We start from the raw sequence: 10,499 nt of genomic DNA on the forward strand, positions 1-10,499 counted from the left end.
TTGGTTGAAAAATAATAAAATTATAAATTCAAATATAAAATTTTAAAATACTTTTATAACAATTTAAAATAAATATTATAATGATATTTTTATTAAAAAAAATTTTAAATAAAATTCAATGTAAAATATAAATTTTAAAATATTTTTATAAATATTTAATAAAAATGTCAATTTTAATGAAAATATTAATATATATGTATAAAAAAGTTAAATTTAGTCTTAAGTTTAAGAGAGATGAAATTGCTCCAATTTTTAAAAATATTAAGACTAAAGTGAGACCAAAAATAAATCAAAGGACTAAATTGAGATTTTTCACATAACACTTTTCTAATAGTACTATCACTATCACGTCATACTATTTCTGCCACGTGATAAGATCCTCCGTGACAACTTTTTTTTTATATACAAAAAATCAAAAAAATCACATACTGACACGTGACATTGAGTTAACGTCATCAGTTCTTTATTAACAGAAAGGACCTAATTGAGACAACCTAAAACGAAAAAGACCTTGTACAAACATGTGGACTATCCCAATGTTTTAACCAAATATAAATAGTAGAAATATATAAACTTAATATATATATATATATATATATATATATATATATAATATTTCAATATACAATACGCATATTTGTACAAATATAGATAATAGATTTTGTAAAAGTACAAAGGATAAAGAATATACAAAAAATATAGAGTGAACTCTCTAAAAGTACAAAGAATATGCAAATACATAGAGTAAACTCGCTATAAATACAAATCAATGTATGAACATATTTGTCTGATGTGTATTGTTAGACTCATCTAATCACTACATTGACAAACTCGTCTAATATATATTGTTATATTTGTCTAATTGGTATATGGATACAATCGCCTTATATTTGTTAGACTTGTCTAATTAGTATATGAATTAATTTGTTTAATGTATATTATAAGACTTGTCTAATTAGATATTTGATACAGTTGTCTAATGTGTATTATCTAATATGTACATGAATAAACTCGTTTAATTAATGGATAAACTTGTTTAATGTGTGTTGTAAGACTCGTTTGATCAATGTATGGAGATACTCGTCTAATGTATATTTTTCATTAATGTTTGGAATTGTCATCTAATATTTTTTATTATACTCGTTTAGTAAGTGTATGGACAGACTCGTTTGATGTGTATTGTTAAAATCATCTTATGTTTTTTGTTATATCATTTAATTAGTGTATGAACAAACTTGTCTAATGTGTATTGCAAGTTTCACTTAATTAGTGAATGAACACACTTGTGTAATGTATATTAATTTACTCATCTAATTTGTGTATGGAAATACTTTTATAATCAATATACAAAAGAGTTGTCCAATGTGTATTACTAACACTACAGGAAACGCGCTAATTACCGAAGGGCATTTACCGACGGCCTTTAGTCCTTATGTAATTAATTGGTGTCATAATTTACTGAGGGCTTTTGACCCTCGGTAATTTCCACGATGGATTTAAGTAAAAAATTTGGGTTTCCTTCCCCCAATTTCAGAAATCCCCTACCCCAATTTTCAAAAATCCCCTACCCTCGTCATAAGGCTGACGCTTGCCCTAAGCTAAATATCAGAAGTTTCTTGGCTTCTGGGAGTGCCAATTCGCTTGCCATAAGGCGTTGTTGTGTAACCGTTTTGTTTGGCGTTGAGGTGTGTTCATTGGTGGTTGCTGGTTTGTGGTTTGGGTGGCTAGGCTTCGTGGCATTTGTGACAAGGTGGTGGGTCGTGGTAGTTGACGTTTGCGCCAGTGGTGGTGGGTCGTAGAGGTTGGCTTGACGACGACGTTGGGGTGAAGTGGGGTTGTTATGTTCATAAGGGTGGTGGTCTGCAGAGTGTGGTATCGTCAAGCATTTGGTTGTTGAGGTAAGTTGATTCCCCTGTTCTTTTTGATTCATTTAAGTATGGGAACTGTAAATTGACTTTCCCATAATCTTTTTGCGTACATGTTTGTTGAAGTAATTGAATCATTGAGAATTGTTCTGTCATGTTGAGAGCTATACATTGAATCCAAGATACATGAGAGGAGAGTGCATACAGTTTTTCCTGGTTGCGACTGTCAGTAATAGTTAGCGACAAGATGTTTACCAACGATCTCATGGTCGTCGTTAAACCGTCGATAAATAGTCATTATCGACGACTTTTGGCTGTTAGCGAAGGATTATAGCCTTCGGTAATGTCCTTCTTTTTTGTAGTTAAACTTATGTAGTCAATACATCAACAAACTCTTTTAATCAATACATCAACAAACTTATATAATGTGTATGGACTTGTCTAATCCGTATAAACATGTATTGCTAGATTTTTTAAACATTGTTTATTCATACTCATATAATGTGTATTGTAAGACTCCTTTAATTAATAAGTGGACAAACTTGTCTAATGTGTATTAATAAACTCATTTAATCTATATATGAGCATACTTGTCTAATGTATACTAGTAGACATGTCTAATCAACTCGATTGGACCTGACTTTTGTCTAGCTCGACTTGACCTAACCTTGACAAGATTGACTTGATCTTAGCCATGTTCGACCCACCGAACCTAACTTAGATCCATTTCAACCTATCATATTTTAGCCTAGCTCAACTCAACATAAATTGGACTCAACTTGGCTTAACTCGACTTGCATAACTTGGATCCAAAAAATCATCTGTACCTTTCCCGAGTTAAGTCTTACCTAACTCAATTTAACCTTGATAACTTGAGCTTGACTTAAGTCGACCTTGTCTTAACTTGACTTAACTTAACTCAACTCAACTTAACCTAACCAGGACCCAACCCAAATTAACCTAGTTTAGGCAGAACCAATTTAGTTTAATATGGATCAGACTTAATTTTATCTAACATGAAGTTGTCTCGTCTTGGTTTCATCTTGACTTGGTCTTATATAGGTATGGCCCAATTCAGTTTGACGTGAGCCTAGCCTAACTTGGCCTAACATAGGTTTTAACTAATTTAGCCTAAAATGTATATGGGTTGTCTTGGGTTCACTTGAACCTAACTTGACGAAATTGATATGGTCTTGACTTGATTTAACTAGGTAGAATTGTTGTCGACAAGCTTAGACTGACTTGAATTTGATCTAACCCAATTTGACTTATAGGCCTGACTTCATCTAGCCTAACTTATCTAGGCTCGTACCAGCCTAACATAACTTGGGTCTCGATTAACCTAACCTAATATAGGTCTAACCTAATCCAACTTGATTTGGTTCAACTTGTTATAGATCTAACTCAACCTGATCTAATCTTGTGTGACTTGAACTCAACTCGACTTGACATAACATGAATTAGTCTCATTGAACTTGTTTAACCTTGCATAACTTAAACTAACTGAGTCTCACTTAATTTTAATTTGTTACCATTCAAAATATTATTTAATTTTTAATGAATCCATATCTAATTTATATCAAATCCAAATCTAATTAATTAAATTCATTTAAAATCCAAAATCATGCATTTAAAAAATATATAATGTAAATTCAAAATTAATTCATTAAAATGGACTTAAAATAATAAAAATCTAAATAATGGTGATTTGAATTTGAAACATATGTTTTCACCTTTATAGAGTTAACTTTGAATCCTATAATTACTTGAGACATTCACCTCTTGTCTCGCACTCGAACATTGGAAGTATCAGTCACCCCCATTGCTGCCATGAGCGGCAGAATAATGTTATTTTAGTAACATTTAAATGAATATTCTTTCTATCTAGTCTATATTACAATAAAAAATTTAATAATTACTTATAAAATAAAATTAATTTATACATGAATTAATTAATAACGATTATTTGTAAATTTTGATTCCTAATCTATGCATACAATTTTGAGAAATTCTTTTTATTATTTTTTTTATTTTTCAAAAAAAATATAAAGAAATGTTACTTTAATTATATGAATACATTCTTTCGTATCTAGTATTAGGAGGAATTTTTAATAATCATTTCTTTATAAAATAAAAATATTTTAAAATTTTATTTTAATCTGTGCATAAAATTTGGAGATGTTCTTTTTACTCTTTTTAATTTGTTAAAAAACATATAAAGAACTTGTCAAAACACATCCTCGTTAAATATAATAAGTTATAGAGTTTTTGTAGGTTATGAATACCTTTCACTTAGCTGTAAAGACGTTGCCATTCCCACTTTTAATGGTTCACCAACACAATCCTTTCTTTGAACTTTCAAGGAGAAGTGGATATTCAAGTTGCAGTCCAAGATAGATATATTTCAGACAAACACTACTTAACAAAGTTATATACATTGACAGAAATCTATATTTCGATGCAGACGAGAATATACGAAAGATACTTATTGATTTTGCCGATTTAGCAGAGCTCAGCGAGCCTATATATAACTCGAATTTCTGGGTTTTGCCATGCACCATCAATCAATTAAGTTTTTCAAAGTAATCTCTGGGGTGTCAACCATGGCTAAAACACGAATTCCATTTCCCTTTCTCATGATTTCCTTCTGTTTTGTGTTTCTTGTAAACAACGTGAAGTCCGATTCACTTTCATTCAGCTTCTCGAAATTCGAGCCTGGAATACAGTTTGACATTGGTTTCCTCGGCGATGCCCGTGTGGTAGACGGTGCAATACAATTGACTAGAAGAGACGGTGGATCATACGGCAATCCGATAATTCGCGAACACAGTGTTGGTCGTGCTGTCTACATTCCACCCGTCCGTCTCTGGGACAAAACCACAGGGAAACTTGCAGACTTCGAAACTGTGTTCTCCTTCGTCGTTGATTCCGCTGGGTCACAAATCCACGCTGATGGCCTCTCCTTCTTCATCTTACCATTCGATGCTGACCCGAGCATTCCCAGAAATTCATCTGGGGGATACCTCGGACTCTTCACTCCCGAAACTGCTTTCAACGCCGACAAGAATCAGATTGTGGCCATTGAGTTCGACAGCTTCGGAAATGAATGGGATCCCGAGCCTGTTGCCATTGCTCCGCATATTGGTGTGGACATCAACACTCTTGAGTCCGTTGAGACGATAGATTGGCCTATTAATTCGGTTCCTGAAGGTTCGATTGGAAAAGCTAGCATTAGATACGATTCGGAGACGAAAGAGTTGAGTGTGGCCGTTGGTTACGGTACTCAACCCCCCACTGTTGTTGCGCTGTCGAAAAGAATTGATCTGAGGGTAGTTCTGTCGGAATGGGTGAGAATTGGGTTCTCCGGTGCCACCGGTGACAGCGTTGAGACCCATGACATTCTGTCTTGGACTTTCGCTTCACGTATCTAGGGAGACCTAGTTCCTCCAAGGAAGATAATAATAGTTGCGTACGTCAGGGTCCTCAACTCATTTCTACATTTGTTCAGTCTTATTGTTTTATGGACTATGCCCTACTCTGTGTTTCCTTCAATATTGGACATTAAAATTAATAATCATTGTTTTTCCTCTTTCCTAAAATTTCACGCCCACACACAGAACACACACAAAATTTTTTATAGTTATTTAATATTTTTTTCTTAAAATACAAAAAATAATTTTTATAATTATTATTTTATCTTTATAATATATGTTAAATAATTGCGAATGTATATCACCTTTAGTTATTACTTAAAGTGAAACTTCTCTTTCGTGTTGAATTGTAGTCAGTTTTATATCGTGTCAATGATAAATATATATCTTGTTTTTTTCATTAGCTTAAATATATATTTTTGTTTTCTCTATTAAGCGTTGATGAACTTTCTTTATGTACATGAATTGTTTTTCATAAAATAATAATAAAATTTCGTAAAAACAAATTCAATCTGACATAATATAACATAAAGGAAACTGTTTTTGTTGAAATGGAACGAGGACGTCGCCTAAGTGTTGTTTTGGTGTGTCAAACGTCTCTTCACTACGTGTTCTAGTAATTGATCGATGTATGGGATGACCTACAAAATACACTCAAGTCAGAATCTTTCTCTGTAGATATTTTGTAATTCAATAATGAGTAAAAAAGTGTATTTAAACTCTTATCTATAGAGTCTAGAATTTGACAATTAATTTACTTCTTAATGGTCATTAATGCAAACATTAATCACTCATCAGTAGCTATTGTAATATTAATTGCACATTAATTCTACTCAACTGCTGTCGGGACCGAGCGGTCGTGAGATATGTTTTCTTATGTATTAACCGCTCGGTCCTATCCATCTAGTTTGTCACCTTACCCGATCGGTCGATCATAAACTCATAGTAACATAAACACTTCTCACCTTTCGTTTCTCTATCCCACAGCAATTAGAAATATTTTTTACTTAATTCTTCTTAAATTATTTTATATTTTAAAATGAAAGTATTGTTTTACTAATGTTGAGTAGGTGTAAAAATTTGATGTGTTCAACTATCATCACCCTAATAAAAATATTAAAGTAGATTAAATCTTTAGTAATTTATTATTATATGAATAAGAGATAATAAAATTAGCTTTCTTAACTCGGAGAACAGTAAGAATAAATGTCAGACATCAGAAAAATATATTTAAGAGTTAAAATAATATTAAAAATGTGTATCAAAGATAGAAATTATTCTTGATATTCAAGAAAATGGAAGCAAGAAATATCTAGAAAATTTTTGAATTATTGTTGTTCTGTTAAATTCCTTTATTAACAGACTACCTAGGTAAGCTTAATTGCTGACTCAAATAATTAATTTTCTATATATCCAAAGTTGGAATGGAGACTACCTAGGTAAGCTTAATTGCTAACTCAAATAATTAATTTTCTACATATCCAAAGTTGGAATGGGCATGCAAAGAAAAACTCATTTAATAGAGTAATAGTTGGAAATTAACATAATAATATGGAAATTTATACTAATAATTTTAAAGGTGAAAACTTTCTTAACGGGAGCAAGGAAAACTTTATGAAGTGTATTTCAATAAAAACATCTTTTATTATAAAAATAATATCATTGCCAACACTACAAAAATCTGTATTTTTACCGGGGTTTTTTTAAATATTACCGGCGGTTTTAACCCCTGCAAATCATATTTTCCGCGGTTGGAAAAACCGGTGGAAAAACGTCCGTCGCCAAGCAAGTACCGGCGGTTCTGGAAAAAACCGCCAGTATTAGCGGGAGTTTCCAGAAATCGCTGGAATTTCCAGGGGTTTTGTAGAAACCGTCGGAATTAGTTGGGGCTTTATGAAAACCGTCGGGAATAGCGGGCTACTCAAAAACCGTCGGAACTAGCTGGGGTTATCACAAAACCACCCCTATTTTTGATGGTTTAGTTTACCGGGGTTTTAAAACCGCTGGGAATTTGTATAGTTCATTTTTTTTTATTGTAATAAAATTAGATTATAATAAAAATGGTTTTATTGACAAAACAAACAATAAATTAATATGAACTAAAATTTAATAATATTTTATAAAATAAACTACATTGTTCAACCTAATATCATTCATACAACTAATTGTTCATACATAAAAATTAGAAAGAAAGAGGTTCATTACATATGTTCAATATAAATGTTCAATACTAAAAGTATATGACTCATAAAAGTATTCAATAACAATATCTAATTTTTTTCTTCATTACATCCATTGTTTGGCCCACTCCCTTGATCAGATACCTACAATATAACATAATAGTTAGTCGATAATATATTTAATAAAAAAATCGTACAAATAAATTTAACAATTATTGCCGATGATCTTTGAAATACTGCAAATTATGAAGGCAATGGACCTTGATGATTTTGCAACAAAATTGTCATGATTGGCTTCATTTCATTGACTTGTGATGTCAATGAAGATACCTATAACAGAAAAATTTATTTAAAAAGTTAGAAATATGATACCTAACATGTTAATCTTAAAAGGAACAAACCAAGTAAATATTCATTAACCTGAGATTCTAATTTAACATTAGAAGAAGTCAATGAAGATACCTATAACAGAAAAATTTATTTAAAAAGTGAGAAATATGATACCTAACATGTTAATTTTAAAAGGAACAAACCAAATAAATATTTAAATATTCATTAACCTGAGATTGTAATTCAACATTAGAAGGAGTAGATGAAGATGATCCAATATGAGAACGAGCATGGACTCCAAAGACTTTAGATGGGCAAGGACCCAAACCTAAACCGCGAACACGTCCACAATGCTCTTGGCTTCCTAAAACATGAGCCAATGAATCTAAACTTGATATTTCTTTTGATTGAGACGATGTTGTAGATTCATATGTTTGAATTTTTTTCCTACATACAACGTAATCAATGATGCCAACATTAAAAACATTGCATTTGTATAAAGAGACAAACTATTGAGTTGGCAGCAATATACTTATATTTAAACTTAAGATGTCTGCAAAAACAGTAGCAAGAATTGTCAATCAATAATTATATCACTAAAGAGATACACCATGAATTGTCACTAAAGAGATTATGACAATCCAAAGAAAGATCACATCTAATGCTTAACTGTCTAAACTATAATGGTTTCTTACAATGAATGGCTTTGATTTTACAATATAGGAGAGTGATGTAAAAGGAACCTAAGAAAGCAATAAAATTGGCACAAAAAATTAGCATCAAGCTAGAGACTAAAAAGAGACGAAACACAAAGGAAATAAGAGTCAAAACAAAGGTACATGTGCAAAAAATACTGTAGCAAAAATTGACACAAACAAGAGGCAATGCACACCAAAAACTCTATGCATACATGAAGAGAAAGACCTTAAAATGAGTGGAAATAATTTGGCAAGCTTCAAACCTATATGTTCTGTAAATTGGTGAGAAGAAAGGCTCAAAATGAAGCTACCAAACACACAAAACAGTGAGAAAAAAGGCTAGGCCAGACCAGCCAATGCAAGCAAACAAATTTGGTTTTTAATTTGATTTTGCTGGAGCATGCAGATTTGAATTTAGGAGTCTCGACCAAGCATGATTGATTAATTATGTGTTTTTTATCAAAGCTAAAATTGATGTGTTTAAGACCTTTACTATTGTAGAACATACAAGCAAAGCCTACACACTTAAATCCCAAGTTGATCCATCGCAATTCAGAATACAAGAGCAATGATGCAAAAATGACTCTTAGCAAGTGCAATTTCAAGAAAAATTTTCTAGAAAATTTCTAAGTACACCAAAGTACAGGGAACGAAATCTAGCCATCAAAGTACACCACATAGCAAGCATAAAAAGCAAACAGATTAGAAGTACTAAAATAGTAAGCACTAAAATGAACAGCGACTGAAATAACACCAATTTGACATAGCAAACAAATTCTGGTGAAATTGAATTATATATAATCAACCAAGCTATGAAACCCCTACTTATGCATCCTAGTCTATCTCTGTAGTGAATTGGATGTGCTAAGAAAACAAAAAGTTTTGGGTTTATTCTATTACTACTCTTATAGGGTACATTCTCTTGCTTCTAGATTGGTAATGGGGTATAATATCATTTATAGACGATTCATTTGTTCCAGAGATGGTTTAATTTTTTTTCTCACTTTTCTCAAATTATATTATAAAGCGCATGATGATGTATAGTCGTAACTTACTACCTAAAAATGTGATTCCACAAAAGAAACAATCATACCTTGGAATCAGAACAGCAGAAGCAACCATTCACAATCAATTAGATTAAAGAAAACCAGGTAGCTATCCTGATCTGTGAAATTGACAATTAATTCCCCAGCGAACACCTGCAATAAAGGAAAGAGAATAGAAAAAAGTGAACTACAAAGTCTCATTAAATACATTACATTGTAATAAAGTAATACTAATTAAGGAAACAATTTCCCTCTAATTTATAAAATTGAAAACTTATGTTGCAGATATACTTATCAGACTGTTGAAAAAGTTCTCCCAGTATCTATATTTAAAAATATTTACGAAATAAAACCCCTAGCCTCGCAAAGTCCAGGTTTTGCTACTCAATGGCCTCCTAATCGTGCCTCATAAGAAACACTGATGCTAGTAGAAGCTGGTTGGTGCAGAGTAATAGAAGAAACAGTTCCCGTTCTAGTTAAGCTGCACAAAGCCCTTGGCCTCTACTGTGAAAATGAAAATAATTTTGCTACAATGTCCTGAAACACAGAAAGTCTACAATCAAGTAACATTTAAATTTAAATTAATGTACAATTATAAATAAAATATTAATAAAAGATAGAAACTACAACTGTAGGACAGCTGCAGCAAAAAAAAATGAAACTCTGTGTGAACTAGTACAACAAAAACTTAGTAGAACCTACAAAAGCAACACCAGTAAAAAAAACGTTAGAAACAACAAGAGATGTTAGTAAAGTTAGATAATTGACTAAGGTAGCAAAAAGATGTTAGTCACAGAAAATTAGAACAACTGAAATTGTTAGTATTGTTAGAGAAAAGCTTAGTTAGTAACACTAATTTGTAAAATAAAATTCAAAACTAAAGTAGACTAAACTAACTACTACTTATAGCAAAAAGTAATCACACAAATCAAACTACTACAAGAAACAT

At 31.7% G+C, this 10,499-nt stretch overlaps 1 long non-coding RNA gene and 1 pseudogene across 1 annotated transcript; one reads left to right on the top strand and one right to left on the bottom strand.

Annotated features, from left to right (window-relative positions):
* Positions 1-4,468: 4,468 nt before the first annotated feature.
* Positions 4,469-5,296, top strand: LOC124826080 (lectin 5 pseudogene; annotated as a pseudogene).
* Positions 5,297-7,770: 2,474 nt separating this feature from the next.
* LOC148206616 (uncharacterized) lies at positions 7,771-8,248 on the bottom strand. Its single transcript, XR_015782629.1, has 3 exons — positions 8,037-8,248; positions 7,897-7,938; positions 7,771-7,806 (listed from the first exon to the last, which is right to left on the bottom strand). It is a non-coding gene; the product is annotated as an uncharacterized LOC148206616 (long non-coding RNA).
* Positions 8,249-10,499: the final 2,251 nt, after the last annotated feature.

The sequence above is a fragment of the Vigna umbellata genome, chromosome 1, assembly GCF_029865625.1.
Source record: "Vigna umbellata cultivar VRB3 chromosome 1, Vumbellata_1.0, whole genome shotgun sequence".
NCBI classification, from domain to species: domain Eukaryota; kingdom Viridiplantae; phylum Streptophyta; class Magnoliopsida; order Fabales; family Fabaceae; genus Vigna; species Vigna umbellata.